The 20,974-nt window shown below is 37.0% G+C and overlaps 3 long non-coding RNA genes across 8 annotated transcripts in view; 1 reads left to right on the forward strand and 2 right to left on the reverse strand.

The window, feature by feature from the left end:
- LOC145960188 (uncharacterized) overlaps positions 1-4,978 on the reverse strand; it is a 35,584-nt gene extending 30,606 nt beyond the window's left edge. Inside the window, exons 1-3 of the long non-coding RNA XR_014435282.1 lie at positions 4,789-4,978; positions 4,572-4,704; positions 4,221-4,391 (exon numbers count right to left, since the gene is read on the reverse strand). This is a non-coding gene — a long non-coding RNA (uncharacterized LOC145960188). The remainder of the gene's footprint in view (positions 1-4,220; positions 4,392-4,571; positions 4,705-4,788) is intronic.
- The window catches only part of LOC145960185 (uncharacterized), a 269,249-nt gene that overhangs the window by 187,373 nt on the left and 60,902 nt on the right, over positions 1-20,974 (forward strand). For 4 of the 5 annotated variants that reach the window (XR_014435274.1, XR_014435275.1, XR_014435276.1 and 1 more), the window contains exons 1-6: positions 5,286-5,409; positions 5,508-5,644; positions 5,744-5,973; positions 6,221-6,662; positions 6,739-6,916; positions 7,188-7,393. The exons of the other annotated variant lie outside the window; for it this stretch is intronic. This is a non-coding gene — a long non-coding RNA (uncharacterized LOC145960185). Of the gene's footprint in view, positions 1-5,285; positions 5,410-5,507; positions 5,645-5,743; positions 5,974-6,220; positions 6,663-6,738; positions 6,917-7,187; positions 7,394-20,974 lie in introns of those variants that run through there. 5 annotated transcript variants of the gene reach the window in all.
- LOC145960190 (uncharacterized) overlaps positions 8,240-20,974 on the reverse strand; it is a 59,025-nt gene continuing 46,290 nt past the window's right edge. For both annotated transcript variants that reach the window (XR_014435289.1, XR_014435288.1), the window contains exons 2-7: positions 18,790-19,042; positions 16,377-16,549; positions 13,959-14,096; positions 13,226-13,553; positions 10,298-11,777; positions 8,240-10,087 (exon numbers count right to left, since the gene is read on the reverse strand). This is a non-coding gene — a long non-coding RNA (uncharacterized LOC145960190). The remainder of the gene's footprint in view (positions 10,088-10,297; positions 11,778-13,225; positions 13,554-13,958; positions 14,097-16,376; positions 16,550-18,789; positions 19,043-20,974) is intronic.

Genomic DNA, 20,974 nt, shown 5'->3' on the forward strand with positions numbered 1-20,974 from the left:
CGAATGTCCCAAAGATATGTCTTTATGTATCGAGTAAGCGCGCGAGATAGGGACAATAAAAAGATGCAAACGTTCATACGAGGCACATAAACCCAATCGAATGATTCACGTTTCATAAACATTTATTGCCGGTATTAATTGATCGATTTGAGCACGGTTGTTTATGCGTGTCGCGGCTTGTCGGGCACTCACCGACGCGCATTAAAGTATTCTCGATGCGGCAATTTATACAAATTAATTCCGCGAATTAATGTCGCGTCGACTATTTCGCGCTCAAGAGTAGACGAAAGAGAGCAGCTTTCACGGCGCGTTTATTCGATTACGTACATATACAATACTAGCGATAATCGCGAGTAGAGGAAGAAACGCACTCGCGTTATCTTGATATACTCACGAATACATAATATGGTTTATGCCCATAATCAACGTTTCATAAATGGCACTTAAGCATCCACTTGTTGATACCATTTACGGCCATTGTATGGTGTTACACGTGTAAAACGGTCACACACCGATGCCGTACTAGCACGCACGGGTAACTATGTTTAATATCGCGTATGCACGCACGCGGATTTAAAACTGCACGAGCACGTCCTCCTATCCTTAGAAAAAAAATATATCATCGTTGTTTGACTTCTAACGCATTTACGAAAATTATTGAAACGATCGAGGCACGTTTTTAATCACGCAATTATCACATTATTCCCCCGCGTCGTTTTCGTGCGTTAATTAAAATTAATTTTTGATTTCATTAAATTATTACGTTACTTCCTAGGTGTGTATTATATTAATGAGTAGACTAGAAAATTTTGAGGAAGGATGTGTGCTATAAATGTCATTGCTCTAAATATCTCGTTATTATATTTTAATTGCGCACTCGTTATTTATAAGCAAATTTATTCTACTCATTATTTATTAAGTGAATTTATTTCACACGTCATTACCATAAATTTAATTTTTATAATTTGATAATAACTTGAATTTTTTTAATTTGATTATTAATGTTCTAGTGATTCCTTAATTTATTGTATTATGTTTCTTATTATAGTACATTTTCTATGATAGAAAAAATACAATAATTTTAATATGCTAATTTTTGCCAACTGATTTGCAGAATCGAATTTTTACAGACTGACGCGAACTTTGTTATCCATGCATACGAATAACATTTCAGTCGAATAAATTTGAGTATTTATAAAAGCGTAGCAGCCTCTCAATTACATTCTGTTAAATCTGCCAGAGAGAAAGAGAGAGATAACTTGTCTCTTTATCAGAATTTCTATGAATCAGCTGATAATGATGGACGATTCTACAAGCGAATATACGATGTCGATAAAAAGCATCGAAATAAATATAATATCCGCGCATAAAAAGATCGTACTCCGATTCGCGTGCAACTGAAAAACACATACATACGGCTTCTTTCCTGCAAGAGTGATACAAGCACGAGTTCTGAAAAAATGCCACACGCGTAGTAAACACATAAATACATCCCGAACTGTGGAAAAGTACCGTCGCTCGAATTCGGTTCCTCGCCGCGAGCGGAATTGGAATGCATTTTATATCGCGTCGCGATTTATTCCGCGGAGTTTTTTTGAGGCCTCGTATCGTAAATATAACGAGTATAGGGACGTTGGCGAGGAATAAAATACCGAGATTGTGCCGCCAATTATATGTATTTTTTTTGTTTTTTAATTCCCTTATTAATGATCGTCGATCAGTTGACACATTCGCGATGATACATCTTGGAATTATGCGTATCGAGAGGTGGCGATGGGTGCTTCAGTTTAGGCACTTGGTGTGCACCTATTTAGGTAGGTACGAACACTCGCACCATCTAGATTCCGGCGAACGCCGAGCACAGCGATGGCGTATTGATCTTTTTAGTGACATAGCGTCTCCACAGACACAATCCAGCTCCCTCTCCCCCGCCCTGCCCCGCTCCATCCCCTCGACGCGGAGACTAAAGGTCTATATTTCCTCTGGGACAAATATGTTTCACTATTCCTATAAACACAATTTGCCAGGAACATCGCGCTGCGAATATATGTATAAATGCGCAATGTCGAAGAGGGAGGAGGTCGGTTAAAGTGTCGGTACGCATCCGATATCTTCCGTTGTGTTGGAGGTGAGCGCGTAACGAACGCGCCGAGATGAAACATATTTTCAGATTAGGGGTGCGAGTGTTGCGCCTTAGCAATTTTGGAGTCTCAAACAGCTCAGATTTTCCCTTCAAATTTTACGTCCGGGAAAGAGACGCCCGAATTATGACGAGGTATTTATCGCGCGTCAGCTGACGTAGAGATCCGATTAGTCTGGATCAGCTGATTCGGTCGGTTTCGTAAAGAAACGCTGGAACTGCCAGCCGCTTATATCACGTTAAGCCGAAGGTTGCCGGCGCTTTGCGAGAGCGCGGAACTTACGGTGGACGGGAACGACTCGCGAACGACGAAGGTTCCGGGGAGGGACGGTATATAGGGGGAGAAAAAAATAAACGGCTCGTAAGGCCGTGCATATGCTTTTCGGAGCGCGTGCAGACAAGGCGTCCCCGTCGGCGGACGACGACGCCGCTCGACGAAGCCGCCACTCCGTCTAGCTCGACGTCTACTCTCTGTCAACCGTTTTATATTTAATCCGGGCCGCTTTAGTAAGCAATAAACAAACACTGTATCACATAAGCGCTGCTCAAATTAGCCTCAATACCATTTCAAACGGCCATCTCGCATTTATGAAGATGACCGGGGATGGTGGCCCACCCGAGAGAGTTCCTCTGTACGACGGGTCGGGAGGAAAAAAGGGGACTCGCGGTGGAGAGAGCGATGGGGAAGGGGGGAGAGAGCGAGCTGCCACGTGGAAGGGATGCGCGATGACGTCATGAGATGCCGTGGCACCGCCTACCGGTATGCGATGGGCGGGAATCTCGCTACGATTTACGATCTACCACGCCACCGACATCTAGTGTCAGTCGGATGAAGTTACGTGGCTCCATGGTGGCCATTATACGCTCGCGATTGGCCAGGATCGCGGCACAACGCGGATCAGATGACGCTTTAAATATGGATTTTTTTTGTCCCCAGTCGCGAAATCGTGACGAGAGGCCCGCGTAAATCGGGATTGATTATCGGACGGTACCGGGAGTGACCGTCTTGCGACGTTAATGCCCGTTTCGAGACGCGCGCTTGTTTACGGCGGTAAATCTATATTTGCCTAATCGAGGGAGCAGACGCGAATGGGGTGGAGAGAAAAAAGCGCGATTGCATTTTTCTTTTATAAATTATTGATAAAAATATTCCTCTCCTCTCTCGTACATCACGTGCTTCGTGTCGCGAGTTATGTGAATTTGTCCTCATTATGACAAGTTTTTCCAATATTTCGAATAGAATTATCGATGTATTTTGGACACGTAGAGAAAAAGATAGAAAATGTGGAATATCAATTCGTTTTTCATTTCGGCATCTATATGTTTATATGAGCAAATATCGAATATTAAATAATTTAGAGAGAGAAAGAGAGAGCTACATTAATTTTTTATATCTGTCATTTATCTTCAAACTTGATATATGTATAAATATACGGAATACTTTTTAGAAATTTTAAAATACAAGAAAGAATTGCAAACTGATAATTATTTATTTCGAATTTGTTATTACTCTTAAATAAAATTATTAAATAAACTAATACGTATTATTAAGAATTTTATCGAAAATAGAGTAGTATGCAAAATACTTGTAAAAAAGGAAAAGATTTAGATTCTTTCTAAAGTATAACATGTATGATACAAAGCAATCTCCACGCACACATGTATAATATTCTATATATTTATAAGTATCTCTCTCTCTCTTTCTATATTTTTCAACAATTTCTATTTATAGAATTTATACTCTTCTGTAACTCTTATATTTTTTTTATATCTTGTGAAAATGATGCTATAAATATTACAGTTTTTTTTTAATATTTTAAATATTTAAATAACAGAATATTTTTTCAATATTATGCTATAATAATATGAATGTGATACAATGTGATACTTTAATTTTTTCTTTTATTTGACATTATCTTTAATTTGAAAGAGAAGATTTAACCACAATTCAAGAAAATATATTATTACTAATTAAACATTTTGAAGCGATTTATATTACTTAAATTGAAATATTTTTACCGCATTGCAATGCAATAATTAAAATAAAATCAAAAGTAAAAAGAGAATAAAAATTTCTTACCAATTTTCAAACAATCAGCAACAATGTCACTCTTACGGCCGAGTCTTAAACTGTTTCGATATTGGAATACTTGAAGGATAATTCCTGCAATGCCTGCAGAGTCCTAGGTTCCGACTTATCACCAGTAGAAAGTTTACAAATAGCCAATTGTCAGAGGACATTTAAGCAGACCTACATCAACATATGATACATTCTTATTAGAAACAAATCAATAACTTCACAAATAACTTCACAAATATCAAAATTAAATTTTCAATAAGAATCTCCAATTGATATTTAAATCGTTTTGCGTAAAACTTAATTAAAAACAATATAAATATAAATATAAATGTAGAATTGACGATTACATACCATCATCAAGGATTGTGCGCGTGCGTGTCAAATAAAAATGCGTATTATAAATTCTAGACCAAGCAAGCAGTCAGTAGGATATAAAAATCTTATATATTTGATTCGAAAGCGTAAGACTGTGAAACATCGATGTCTGTAAGACAAGCTCCGTGAACGGTTACGTGCTTTACGGCTGTTTTAACGAGCGTCGTTACACGCGATCCGGCACTAAACCAACCTGACAGAACGCGTAGCCAAGCTCGAAGCGTTTTACGGTTAAATTTATTATCTGCCACTTCCTTATATGATGTTACAATAATGATAATTGTCACTTTTAATTCAACCGTAAATCAGCGAGGAAGACATTTGCACACCAATTTTAAACGCGACTGGGCTCGGCGCGATAGAGGCACGAGAGATCGAGCCCTCTGTCGTCGAGCGAGTGAAATATTTTCCCCTAGTGTAAATCTCTGTTCGACTATATCGGTTTGTCGCTCGTGTCGCTTATCTCGAATCACCATAGATGGAGCCAGTGAAAATCACTCGTGCATTCATGCCTATGACAGTCATTCATTTATATACATGTATCATTCATGTATTCATTGACAAGTGTGAATGCTGATGAATGTAATCATTCATGCATTCATTCATATACGTAAGTGATACCGATTGGGAAAGAGCGGGAAAGATTGTGGAGACCTCTGTTGGACACTTGAAGAGATTTGTCCTCTTATCTCGACGCATCTTATATTACTTTCTGTAACCTTTCATTTTCAAAACATTCATTTTCGTCGTTAGGTATTTTCGAGCCGGTCGCATTATGTCCGGATATTCACATGTCATAACTGTTGGTTTTGAGGTAAATTGGTATTTTCCTTAAAGATTAAATATATATTTTTATAAGAACATTCAGGAAGAAAAAGGAAAAGAATTGAATCAATCATATATATTTGACAGTGCTCTAAGACGAGAGATTCAGGAGTCAAAAGTGAATTGAAAAATACAAAATGAAGGATATCTCTTTGTGAAGAATTAGGCAATTTATTAAAATGGCAAGACACATCAAATCCTGCAATGGCTGGATTCAGATTCAAGTATATTAAAATTGATCAATTTATAGTAAACTTGCATAGTCCTCATATACAAGGCTATGCTATTTTTATATTTATATGGATTTATATTGTTCTTTTCAGGATTTGATAGGCAAAGACAGAGTTATCTTTGAAATTGAGAGAGGATTATCAAGATAATGATAACGATGAGTTTTTATTTTCTCCATTTTCACAATTTAGCAACGAGGAATATTAAATATATTAAACATGAATGATTTTAAAGATGAAGATGATAGAGATGATGAGAAAGGATCCGTTTCCCTTTACAAGCTTTGCAAAATTAAAAGCAAAGATAATAAGTTTGATCGAAAGTAAATCAGATTTTATATTATTTATAAATTATAAATTATTTCTTCATAAGAGATATAATAGAGATGATATATAATATTTTTGATGTATTAAAATGAAAATACATCAATAAAATTAAATAAAACTGTGTAAAACTTGCAAAAATACTTTATCGATATGTGAAAATCAAAATGAGCGAAGTGCAATCTTTTTGCATGTTTTACCTAAAATGTAAATTGCCATTTTAAATATAAAATTATGTTATATTAGGTCATGAAATTTGTTAAGCAAAAAGTTGGAGAAATTGTTCCTGCTAATGGTCAAATTACGATTCATTATATCAGAATTTTGAAGACAAAGATGAACCTTTTTATTCAACTTATTCTTCTGGAAAGCCAAGAATGCTGCGTTTAGGCCAAAAGTGCATTATACCTGATTTAGAGATCGGCATATATTACGCAGAAACATGAAATATAGCAATATTTTTGATACATCGTAATCTTGCTTATAAAGCTGTCCACCACATTCCTACCCAGTGAGGAAGTAGTATTTGTTGTCCATTTAATTAACTACCTTGATGATGGTTCTGCAGATACTTATCAAAATATTAAAATAGAAGAGAAGCAGTATCTAAGCATATAGTAAAGCCAGTAATATACATATATTTGTGGCTGCTAAGTTGCAAGTTTAATTTCAAACAGGCAATATGAAAGTAAGCAACATTATATGAGATTTATGTGCAAATATAATATGATCATATCTCTATAATATATATATTTTTTTTGTAGATATAAAAAAATGATTGATTGCTTAGAAAATATGCAATTAAAAGATAATTTAGAAGAAAAAGAAATTTATTACTTTCAAACGTTTATATCAATCTTGAAATATATTATAACAAAATAGAGTTATCAAGTCATGCCTATATAGATGAGTATCGATATCAACAGCTAAAAGTCATTACAAGTATGTGAATATATTAATTGATACAATATTTATTAATTAATCATATATTAAATTAATATCATGAAATCATTTTTCCTTCTAGTATATATAAAATTAATATTTACATAACATTTTTTGTAACATTTTCTAATAACAATATTTTGTAGCAATTATTCTCTATATTTAAATTATTTTTATTTTGTAAATGATTATTTGATCATTTTTCTTATTACTTGTATATACTTGCAATTTCATGTGATAAACATAAAACAATAATGTCTTAATGAAATAGGTAGCAAACGATCTATGGAATTAGTTCAGATAAATGGGTCCCTTAAATTTTTATGACTACTAACGTCTCACCAGAGAAGATGTTTCACGACGCTTCTATCGATAAATCCACGCTCGCTGCGGGTGGCGGAACTGAAGAGACGAGATGCGAAGTCAAACGTATCTGGCAATGTCATCAGTTACATTTATGAGGCTGTGAAGGATAAGGTGAGTACCTTGAGGTTGCATCATCGTCACTTTAAATCCCGTTTGCCCGCTCGTAAAAGTCTTTGACGACTTTGCCGGAGTGCTGCCGGTACAGCACGAGCGAGTTGCCATAAAGTTAAGAAAGAGAGGTTTCCCCTCTATATACCCTTAATCGTGACAGAAAAGGGCTTGGCATTTATTTATCTACTTGTCAATAATCCTTAGTCATTACCCCTAACATTCCTCTAATACGCCCAATACGAATAATTCAATTATATACGATATTATATACGATTTTATGTTATTATATGCGATATTTTTTATAATAGAAGTGAAACTTTTGATATACAGTCAATATTCGCATAATTTATATGCTAAATTTATAATCTTTGCAATAATGAATAATTTTAATAAAAATATTTTCAATATTTCTTTGCTTTTCGAAAAGAAAAAATATCACACATTGCAGTAATAAATATTTGATAAAGAAAGACAAATTTACTTATAAAATCATTATTACAGTAACTATATAAGTTACATCCCCCTTTATATGTATATCTTTAATCATGACAGAAAAGGATTTAACATTTATTCATTTACTTGTCAATAATTCTTAATCATTATCCCTAATACAATACGAATAATTTAATTATGCGCTGTTTTTATATGCTATGCAACATTTTTATAGAAATGAAATTTTTGACATCTGCATAATTTATATGCTAAATTTATAATCTTTGCAATAATGTTAATAAAAATATTCGCAGTATTTTTTTATTCTTAAAAAAATGCCATACGCTGCGTCAATCAATATTTGAAGAAGAAAGAGAGATCTTTATTTATTTATAGAGTCATTAAATATATAGATACTGCGGGTACAAACTATAAGTTGCATTCTAAAATTTTTTATTTGAGACTTATTTTTTCGTATAAAATATTACATTTTTTATTTGATCCCGCAGAGATCGGTCGTTGTCTAAATGAATAAAACATTGTTTTCGCGATGCGGTGCTTTATTTACGTTCCACGGAGTAAGGGACTTTAGGTACTCGAAATAAGCGAGTATTCGTTGCGAGTTCAGCTGGGTCGTTCATGAATTGGAAATATCCTACAATGTGACGACAAAACAACCTGCACAACGAGTAAACCGCTCTATATCGGTAAAGCGTACGATTACAGCGATTGTGATGGCACAATGACCTATATCATTTATATATTTGCGGTTTGAGAACATTCTTAGTATACAATAACGGAGAATTTTTTATAAAATCTTTCTACATATATTCTACATATTCGCAACTTCTGTTTTATTAAGTACAATAATACCTCAATTTCACTCAATTTACATAATGTGTGTCCCATACGATTTCCATGGTGCACATCGATAAGAAATAAGTCATGTGATGTAAAGTTGACATTACGTTACGAGACATTATATATCCAGCATCTGCTACTCTTTCTCTCTTTGCAGCTTTTATAGCTCTCCAAGGCATTATGTAATCTCAATTCTCTGTCAAAATAAATATAATAAAGCGGAAGAATGGAGCCATTACTGCGCATCAAAATTCTACATGCTCGAGAGACGTGACGAAATCGAAAACCTAAACTGTCAGGGATGCATTTATAGACACTCCACCATTCACTTGTGACCTAAATATCATACTCGTGTCTATTACGATCTCCAGATGAAACGCATCGATTGTTGGAACTTTCCCACAGGAGAGAGAGTTGGAAAGTCTTTCTTTCGATCCCGCTCTCCTATCTATCGCGATGAACCGCGACGAAAGTTTGGCGCGTAAATCTCGCAACTGACGTTTCAAATATAGTACCTGTGCGAGGCGTTCTTCTTTTTCTTTCTTTTTTTTTATCGAAGGATCTTGCGGAACGTTTCCTGGCGCGTTATTAAGGTCAGCCACCTGCCGCTCGATGGAGCTCACTTCAGGGATGAACACTATTACACCCCTCCCATACCTATATATAAGGAAAAACTTTAGGGGTGCAACGGGGTTTGGTCCGACTGAACAAAGAAAATAAGAGATGCGAAACGGTGCGTCGTGGATGGCGGAGGACAAGAAAGATAGCAGAAGAGCGGCTTCCTTTCGGCGCGAAGGAAAAAGAGAGAGAAAGGGAGAATATGTGTGTGTGTGTACGAGGGAGAGAGAAGAGAGGGAAGGGAGGAAAGAGTCCCGGGACTTCTGGAGCCGGAGGAGAGAATAAAGGAAAAGCGAGAAAAATGTGTCTAACGTGGCAAAGGCAATTCTTCAGTCGGAGTTGCCGCCTTAATGCCCGTAGGAGAGAGGCGATTGGTTCTCGAGAAGAGCCCGCGGGAAAGATGGCCGCCATTTCCCTCCAACCACCCGTGGAAGTGCTCCCCCTCCTGCCATTTATTCTCTCACTTCCTCCTTCGCTATCGTACCGCGACCTACGAAAGGAACCCCGTTCGAGGAATAAAGGGGGAGAGTCCGAGACGAAGAGACTCTTATTCTTATTAACTGTTTAATCTTTCTACGTGACGTACGAGACGCATTACCGCCCGCCGGGCTTGTTTATATTTCGTTGGATCACACCGCGAAGATGCGATACCTTCGTTACGCTGGATTCCGAATATTCATGCCATCATATCTCTCAGCAATATTCATTGTTCCCTTCTTTGGCCACTTGTACGTTACCTCGGAAGATAAAGATTACCCGACGCCATTTTCCCTCGTAGAAGACCTGCAAATTATAATTCATGAAAAAATAATTAATTTCAAACTATATATTTATAATAGAAATTTCTATCGAAACGAAAATTTTAATTGAATTATATATATTACGATATCATATATATGTGTAAAACTATCTATAGATAAAAAATATGAGAGTTGATTTTATACATATGAAATATCTTTAATTACATGCATCTTATCGAAATATATATTTTACCTTGCATGGTAGTAATTTATGTTGCATGATCTTTATATTGCTAGATGAATACGTAATCAACAAATAGATAATATCGTAGAATCGATGTAGCCTGGTCTAGTAGGCGAATAAGCGAGAAAGGAGAGAGATTGGAAGAGGAACGAGAAGAACAGGGAACAGCGAGATAGCGCTGAGTTACATCTCTCAATTATTTGATAATGCCGCCGACACCGCGCTGAGGGGATCTCGTTAAAACTTAAAACGAGCTCTCCCGTAATCTCCTCAATGTTTATACTTGATTCGTAAATCTGGGCGAATCTCGGTGGTGTTATCGCTATAGCCACCGAGAGGAGGAACAATAGATAATATAAACTTTTTAAATTTATAACAATATTTGTATAAATTATCGATTTTCTATTTTCGAGCCAATTTAAACGCGCTATAAATAACGAAATAATTTTTCAAAGATAAACGAGTAAAAAGAAAGAGAGAAGTTACATGTATATAACATATATAAATTAATATTTTTATTTTTATATTTTGCAATGTGATAGAGGTTTAATTTAAACAACATCGTATAATGATAATTTATAATCATATATCGGAATTTTATGCTCTAAAAAAAGCTTGTATTATGTACAACTCTACCTATGCGGCTACTCTGCATTTAAAAGGATTCATTAAGAGCCGAAGACGGTTGTAGGGAGACAAATGGCAAATTGGATAAATGAATCCCGATGGCCGGTCGAAGTCGTTAAGAGCGGTCGAACAAGCAACTATATCAGCGATAGTCACGGAGATTACTCAGCTCGCGCTTTGTCCGCTCGTTTGCCGTCCATAAATAGAGCGGCGAAATAAAGAAAGAAGGAAGGAAAAAGCCGGCTCGCACATAACGCCAAAATAACGAGCACACATCGTAGAAACCTGTCGGAGCTACATGAGGACGTGAGAGACAGTAGGAAAGGGGAAGTGTTAGCGGAAGGGTGAGATGTGGAAGGTTCGAGCGAGATGGGATTAGTTGTTGGATGGCACGACGGTCAGGGGCCGGGTACATCTAGATTAAGATGCATCGGAAAGAAAGAGAGCCGGAGACAAGAGACGAGGACAAGGAGACGAGAGGAGAGTCGGTCCCTTTTTAGGTTCAAGTGACGAACGACATCATGGGATTTTGAATGTCTTTGACTGTCCATGGGTATCGCTGACCTCCTCGTGGGTCTTTTTCGCTCGAGGGAGGAGCCAAACGACTGGCAGAGAACTCTCCTCGCACGTGATGTACGAGCACGGGGACCACCCTTGATGATCAAATCCCGAATCTTCCAGCCGGATTCACACAAAAATCATATTTATCGTCTTGTCTACCTGTGTCGTTCCTCTTTCACCTTTATGACCGACAGACGGATATTCGTTTTCATTTTTGATCTCGAGCCACCCATTACGACTTGCACGGATAATTGTCATGTAAATTCATATGGAGGAGACACTCGTGGTTTCGATTAGCGTACTGAAATAGATATGAATATATAATGAATGAGTTTTATGTGTGAGAGAGAGGGAGGGGATATTTGTCAAGAGTTCTGCGGTAACATGAGAATATTATACTAGATGGATATCTTTTTACCGTGAGATAGTATATCGTTGAAATATAATTTTGATTTTATCTCAAAGCATTTTTGGCAAGATGAAGAGATAGAAACAAGTTTCATAAAAATAAACTTAAATTGTCATATCTTTTATAAATAATAAATTAAATCAAATAAATTCAATCAATCGCGAAATTTCCATGCCTTTAATTAAATTCTCAAAATTTATAGAAAAGGAATTATAAATTAAAATTGATTAAATTTATTTCATTATTAAATAAATTTAATAAATTTAATAAATTTAATAAATTTAATGGATTTTATGTAGTAAGGAAATATAGAACATTTTTATTCTTTTTTATAAAAACAACGCGGCAGCGAAAAAAGCTTTGAAATAATATAATCGATTGTTATTATTTTTTTTATTCAAATTAAAAGTGATAGCAACCACAATCGATCATTAAGTTTCACCGTTACTGCTTTTTATTTACAAGTTACTCCCCTGTTTCTCATGTAATGGCAATAGATGTGTCGCAAGGAGGGTGTGTGGAATAGATGTAGGAGAGCAGAGGTTCTGTTGAATCAGGGCCATTCGAAGGGACGAACGCCATTCAATAACTCAAATCCGACTCAATTTTGCGGGAGCAAAGTTTGCGCGGATGATATGGATACACAAAACTAACTGGATTTATCGACTTTTCAAATTCATTGTAACGCGATCTAGTGTTAGTACAGTACGACAATGTGCGAAAATGCAATTTAGAAACTCGCAGACTCCATCTCTATATAAGTTTCGACGCGCGCAGAATGCCCGAGATTTTCAGCGTTGCCCGAAAATATGCAACGCGAGTAATTGAGACATAATACAACTCCCGATAATACCGTCGGCATGAAGAATCGAATCGTAAAAAATCTCAACTTAGCAATTTCGTACACGCCGCGCCCGCGGGAGGATGAGAAATGCCGGCAATGCTCGCGCGCATTAAGGGGGCTGTAGGGAACGGCGCCGTAATGAATTAAGGGAAATCAGAAATTGCTTTAAATAGCACCGTAAAAATAAAGTTCGTTTAAAGAAGGGGAACCCCACATCGGGGCGGGAAACGCGAGCCCGCGCGGATCGAGGAGAGGAGCGGCAGGACGAAGGGAAGAAGGAGGCGAACGCACAAACACCTCGGGTCCCGGATCGCGGACCCGGAGAGAAGGGGGTGCTAAGTCGGGTGCGGCGGGTGCGGAATGTGTAAGCGCGGAAATTGCCGAGAAACGCGTATTAAAATCGCTGGATTTAGTGCGGAGATAAGCCGCGGCGGAACTGGCTGGCGAGGAGGGGGGGTGGGGGGGTGCGGGGGAGAAAAGAAAAACTCTCTTTTACTTGCGCATTGCTCCGTCGTCTTTCCGTAATCGTTATCCAAAGCTCCAAGCCTAGATGACTACGTCACCAACCTACCCACCAACACCGATATCCGACGACGTTACCCGGACTCTCTCGCGCTCGGTCCTCAAGAATCCAACTCCTAACATTCGCATCATTTAAGTCGCTATGCACACTTCCGCTTGCTCATTCTTTTCTTCTTTACTGCGCGCGGCTTTGTGCATTTTCCCACGGAACGCTTTCCGTCCCGAAATGATTCGATGAAAATGTAAGTCGTTACCGTTTGCGTAAAGCTCGGCGAATAACGATTTACTTTCTTCTTTATAATCTGGATGTAATAAGTTGTATGTTAATAGTTTAATATATATGCGTTATATATTTATATAAGCGTCTCGATTACGATAAAAAACAGCAATGACGACGAGAATAATATAATAATGCAATAATAATGTTACACTGACAGAAGTAATGTATTAAAAATAAGCTTGATCGTTGATTTTAGAACATTGTAATTCATAGATATAATATTATAGTAAATAGTTTGCATAAATAGTTATTTGATCATATTAATCGAAGAGAATTTTGCACATATATCTTTGGAAATCTTTCTGTGGGAAGTTATAATTATATTAAATCGAAATATAATTATTTGATTTACAAGACACATCATTTTCTTCGCGAAGATTTTAAGAATTTAAAGCTCTTCTTAAATTACTTCAGAAATCATATATACCTGTATAATTTATGTACAAAGCACATGTTTAGCCAGCGATGTCAAAAACGTGCCACACAGCTTCGATACTGTTCACTGACCCCTGCGTAGGATGCAGCACGACGTACTATAGCGCAAGGCCAGATGCTCGTGCAAGATCTATGAGAGAGATGCATAGAATTAATAAAATTTAAAATTAAAAATATGTAACATATATGCGAGTTATGTATAAGATTCTGGAAAATTTCAAATTATATTTGACATTGATGGAAATTGAGCAGTTTTTATTAGATAAACACATAATAATAGATATGTATAGTATGTACATTTTAAAAATATCTGTTTGAATTTTCTTAAAATAAATAGAAACTTTTCCTTAGAATCATATTTTTCCATGAAAAATACAAAAAGCTCATTCATTAATATATTACGTTCTAAAAAAGAAATCATCGAATATACATATATTTGAAATACATGACAGGATGTCATATAATCTGTCATATTTTAATAAGTTTCACACAACATGATAGACGATTTTATTTACCGTTCATGGATTTATTTTTATGGGTCTTCACCTGAACCTGTCGTCGAATCGACGAAGAAGAACCGGCACGCGCTCGAGTATATGTGTAACTGTATACCGTACAGTCTCGTCGGAGGTAATAATCCATCGGAGGATTCCCCCTTACAGCACTATGCCCACTCAAATGGTCGTAGCCCGTGCTTTTATGCCGTCGTAAAAGCGCAGTAACAATTAATAAGTATCTCGTAAAAGCTATTGCCGTTGACACCTTTTTGAATGACAGGGGCGGGCTAAGATAGAGAGAGAGAGAAGGAGAGAAAGAGAGAGAGCACCGTCGTCGGCGCCCTTCAACATTCATGTTTTCTCCGTCAGATTTGTAAAAAGAAAGGACACCGGCTAAATAGCACGATGATTGTCCATAAATCTTGTTTACGCGCGAATCGTTATTTTAAATAGACAGTTATGCCAACTATTCTACGAGCCACCTATCGCCTCTTCTGACATTTTAATGTCTCCTATCGTAGGTTTGCTCTTCAATGCGAAACTGCTAAGTAAAGAAAAGGTAAAATATATAATAGCAGATTTTATATAGGCTTTTTGATATATTGTCAATAAATACTTTTAATATTAACGTATTTACTATCTCCTATATATTAAATTTTTTATTAATTATAAGCATAAAATATGTGATTTATATATTCGCAGATTAAATTTACTACTATGTTTTTAATAATTGATGCTTGAAATGATTATAATTACATGTAATTAAATCTGCATTTCCATTATTTTTGTAAAGATTCTTTACGAAAATATCAAGAGTGCTCTTTATTACTTTACGATACTTTAAAATAAAATAATTTAAGAGAATAAACGAAAAGCCAATATTCAAAGATATAATATATAGTACGGATATTTTAAATTTTAAAATTCAATCTATTAGACAGTAGAAAAAAATATAAAAATTCCGAGATCTCATTCTTTTCAATTCGAAAAATGATTGATTTGGCATGTAAATGTGAGCTGCTTTTCGCGCTTTCGACCGGAATGGATCTAAGATAAAACACAGTAAGTGTACATAACAGACAACAATTCCGAGCTGGCATTACGGCATTTCACGAGTTGCGAAGGGAACAAGAGAACAGACTAGATAATATTACGCGGGCCGGATATAGAGAAACGGTAGCCACAAACCCGCGGTCGGGTTTGCGTCGTTACCTTAATTAAGTTACATGCTGGTCGCATTGTTCCGAATATACATATAAATGTCAGAGCGCAGAAGGTAGAAAGGGAATATTAAATAATTACAATAGGAGATAGTTTTCTCTCCTTGTCAAACTTTCGCATGACCGTTATATATATATAATAATAATCTGTTACCCCTACAATATTATGTAAAAAATATTATGTAAAAAAATTTTCTCTCACAGTTTATATAATTTATTCCGGAAAATGGTGCGTAAAGAGATCGCTTATTATTGCTATAAATTATTTGTCGTAAAAACACATAATGTATCTTATATCACATGACAGAAAATAATATATAGCTCGTATATATAAAATAATAAAGTAGCATTTTCGCGAGTTACCTTAGTACGCGTCCACATTATTCGATCGGATTTGGGGAATAATCCGAGATATCGATAGAATAATTAATTATGCCCTACTGAATGGGATTGGATCGAGTATACCGGTACTCTACGTCGACATTTCTGAGGGTTACGAACGAGGTGCGTATAGAGGTACGAGGGGTTGAGGCATCCGGGTGGCGCTAAGCCAGCTTTCTCAGCTGCGGAAGGAGACGGCGGGGACGAAAGGAGGAAGGAGGGATGGAGGGCAGAGCAATAGCCTTTACGACTCGGCCATAGTATCAAACGATCTATCCTGCCATTAAGATAGTCTCAGAACGATTCGGTAACCTTTGGGTCCGTGGAAAGCGATACGCTATCGACTTCGTAGCTCGGCCGCGGCATTTTGTGAACGGATAAGGGAAGGGCGCTCTTTCCCTCTGCCGTTCGTCCATCCTTTCGCCCATCCTCATTTCGTCTTCATCCTCGGATGAAGGTGCCAATAAGGTTGACTGCTGTCGTTCCTAGAAAAAAAGAGAGATCTTATCTAGTCTTGCGATCTCCTCGATCAAATCGCGCATTCTGAACTGATCTCTCCTCAATTCATCAGCCAGTATTCGGATCGCAAGATTTTCGACTTTAATCGAAGCGAAATATTATATAATAATATATGCATCTCGAGATCTTGGTACGCCATGAAAAAATAAAATCCAATTGGGTATATTTTATATTGGCATTTGAAAAATTTAATCGGAAATCCAAAAGTAATGCATTAGAAATTATAGTAAAAAAATGTATGATATGTGAGATAAAATTCATAGCTAAATATCTTTGCAAATTTAAAAAGTAGCAGTTTAGACAGATGACCGCGTATCTCTGCCATGAGTCTAAAATGCGTGTTTTTTTTTCTTTTTTGGCATTTTGATAATACGCGAGACGTTCTTTAAAAAGTTTCTAAATGTCTACATCATAGACAGTACGTTAAAACGAGCCCTGCTGCTCATCAAAATAATTTCTTTCGGCATGAGAACGCATGGATATTATACAAAATGCAATACAAATGTTCGCCGAGAGGTGAATCCCGGGGTGGAGGAGGGGGTGGTAGTCTGGAAGGGAGGATACCATGCATATACATCTAAGGGAATGGAGCGTCATGCGCCAAGAAAGTGGGGACAGGGCTTGCGCGGCAACGGTAGCTTGGGAAGCGCCGTGTTTGACGGGGGTTTTCCCCGGCGCGAGAAGAGGGGTACGGTACCGCGAGAGTTTCCAGGGTAGTCCAGGGGTGGAAAAGGGGTGGAATGGAATGGAATGGAGTCGAGCGTAGTGCCCGTAGGGCGAGGCGGTAGTGCCGAGGGGCCAAGGGGACCGAAGATTGATAATGCAATTCCAAGACTGCCATTATCCCCGTCCACCCGACTCGCTCCGGCGCTTCTATCTTTTTTGCTTCTGCGTTTCTCTTGCCCACTTCTCCGCCCCTCCGCCTCCCTCTCTCTCTCTTTCTCTCTCTACCGTCGTACGAGGACACAGGCGAGTTTTAGAAATGTTAACTCCATAAATGTCACGCCGTTCCTTTTTTCTTCGGAAAAGGAGAGGGCAGGTAGGTGGTCTGATGTACAATCTCGCTTATAACTGATAGAAGATATTATTCGCCGGAATTAACCGTCCCGGGTAAACGCTGAGTCATTCAGGCTCATTACATTAGCTTTTTTATGGTAACTTTGTTTTGCGACTAAAACGTGCCATCGACACTTTCAAGATTATTCATTATATTCGAGAAATGAGATGAGGGAGAAGAGAAGAATTGGCAATTGTTTTTTTTTACTAGTATTTTTCTAACTTGGAAGAGAACGTAACGTATAGCCGAAGAAAACTCATCCTGAATCTTAATACCGGATATGAAAAGAAGCAATTCTAAAAGCCCGAGGTCAAGAGAAGCCCGAAGATTGATAATCCAATTTCAAAATTCCCATTATCTCCAACCATCCAGTTATCCCTCCGGGCCTTCTAGATCCTCCTAGCTTTTTCCTCGGGATCTTTCACTTCTGAACTTATCTTTTTCGAGAGGACGGTGAATTTCATAATCTTTTTCTTGCTATCGCAAAGTCTCTATGAAATATATGGCCTTTATTTTCTAGAAATGATTATAATGTGTGCAACTTTACGCGAGATGTCGCGAAATCTTTTCTGAAACATTCTCGGAGAAATATTCCTCGCGCGAAATATCTCTTTCGCCTTTCGTCTGATATCCTCTGGGAGATGCTGCCGTTGCCCTGGGAACCCCCTCGGAACCGTATTTTCTTGGCAGAAAAGCTCGCGTTTTCGCCTCGCTTCCCAAATCCCGCCAGGAAAGTTTTCGCCGACTGTGTGTTTGAATGGATGTTGAAGCAGAAAGCGAGGGGGTAGTCTACAGTACGTGCTGGTTGTGCAAGCTTTTCGCAAAATACGATTATAACGATAATTGTATCTGCCGAGTACCGAGCATTATATATCTTATTTATTCTTTCGTTATATTCTGTGATCGTAATGCAAATTTCGTCAAATCGAGACATAAACATAGAGTGAAATACAATGAGATCAGTGACATTTGTCTTGCAAAAGTATATTAATTCTGCAAATCGAATGCTCTTTTATAATTGTTATAAAAAAAATTTTGATATACGTAGAATTTTGAAATAATTTTATCTTAAAATTCTTGCGCGAAAATTAATAGAGATTGTTGCGCTAAAAGACAAATAAACTATCAAGGGACAATAACAAAAAATACCTGTTAAGTACTGTTTTGTACACCGAACGTTGTCAGTTGATGGCGAAGCTGAAGAGATTGAGACCTAACTCCTGCTGAGTACACGATGGTTGCACCATAATATTGCATCAGTTCATCGAGTTGCCCTCATCTAGAACTACACGTGATATTGGCCTGTCGTTGCTCCGGCACTGTTCCTAGTTTCGCGATCTTGTCCTCTTCTCACCGATAAAGGTTAAGCTCAAAAGTCATATGATGAAGAGCTTACCGCCATCTAAAACAAGATACGAATTAAAAAAGAATGAAGAGAAATTTTTATTATTAGTTTTAAAGGCTGGAAAAATTATTGATAAAAATGTTAAATATTAAAAAAATAAATTTTCTCGGATCCTTGTATCTCTCTTCTCTGTTCATAGAAACTTTCATAACGTGAGAGAATCCTTTTATTATAATGTGGATGATTGAATAAAAGAAGAGCTAGTTAAAATTATGCAAGTTTGAAAAATGATGCTGTCTGCGAAGTCATATATATTCATATATGTGCTTATTAACAGTTATACAGTAAAACAACGGAAGGCCGTAGAAACAGAAGAGTTTACCGGGAATAGCGGCGCATTGAGGAGGAGATAGGAAAGTGTTAATCCTACCGAGCAACTTTGCTGTAGGGAACTTGCACGCTCATGCCGAGAGGATTTCCATCCAATAAATTTGGAGCTTTGTATAAGCTTTCCACGCTTGAGTTTAAATCCCGGCGTTGGTACGGGCTTACGTGCAACTACGTTGGAAATGTTATATATCCGCAGTGGAAAACTCACTTTTCCATTGCTGTTTGTTAGAGGAGATGTTCGCAAGTCGAATAAAGATAATTTAAGGAATAGAGAGAAAAAAGCACAATGAATACGTTTTATATAAACATTTTATCAAATTTAAACGCAAGTTTCATCTTCTCCGAGTAATTTTTCAGTACAGAGCGATTAGAAAAGCTAAATGATGTGGTAATCGTAAAAAGCTCATGGATTTTATCAGTTCACCGAGTATCTGAAAAATCTGCCGGTGGAGAGACGATATCATTGCGTATAGGTATTTATAGGCATAGGTCTGGTCGTCACCCTCTTATGCGCAAATACCTGGTGTGAGACTAGGCGGAGGGAAAATTTTCGTGATCTCTTCGTGTACGGCTCCCCGGGCGCCCTTTCAGTCCGAGGCGGGTCTGGTCTGGAACGCGTAACACGCATTTTTATCAAACGTTACGAGCACCGGAACGAGCAGGATGAAAACCAATATCTTACTACCGCATGGGAATTCGCTCCAATGTCGACGTACTATTTCCCGTCTGGGTTCGATCCCTTGTTTACATACCTTTCGTAATCATGCGGTCTTTCATCGGAACTTCCCCTAAAACGTTCAAGACGTATAAAAACGCTCGTACAAGAGTTGCGATGAATTTTGGAAGATAACGAAAGCGAAAATTTGATCGATTATATTGATCGTATTAGACGCGCGTAGAAAGTACGATAAAATTCAGTGAGATAAACTGACTTTCTCAAAAACGGAAGTTCATCCCTAAGAAGCCCCAGGGGAGTCATTTGCGTCGTTTATGATCCGATCCCTCATTTTTCCCAGAAGAAATCGCTTCTCTATTGCCATGATGAGATTCCGACTGTAATAATCTAGAGAACGGAAGCCATTTTGTCTGGTATGCCAATAATGTGGCCGATCATTATCTTGTTCTTGATTGCAAACCGTCGAAGCACATCGCGGATTTCATGATGTAGAGTCCCTCGTGCTGCTACGGTTCTTAATTTTTATCACTTGTACGACGTTTCATTTAATAATCGTCGTGTATAATATTTTCTAGCACAATCATGATTTACTTAAATAATATATTTTTATCTCCAAAGTATATAAAGCCGTAATTTATCATGTATTTGTATCTTTATTAAAATTTATTTTAATATTTATTTATATTATTATTTATTTTATTTAATATTTATATAAAATTATATATATTTATTTTATTTAATATTTATTTAATATTTATTTATTTAAAATTAATTTTAACATCAATGTCCAAATATAATGGTTTTTAAACGAAAAAGTTTTCAAGCGGAAATAAAAGCTACAATATTTGTAAAACAGTTTTTCATAAAAAGCTTTTATTTCATGAATAATATGATATACGAATATATTTTGCAAATTTCATGTT

The sequence above is a fragment of the Camponotus vicinus genome, unplaced genomic scaffold, assembly GCF_025532165.1.
Source record: "Camponotus vicinus isolate PSW18456_S1 unplaced genomic scaffold, iyCamVici1.0 SCAF_10, whole genome shotgun sequence".
NCBI lineage: Eukaryota > Metazoa > Arthropoda > Insecta > Hymenoptera > Formicidae > Camponotus > Camponotus vicinus.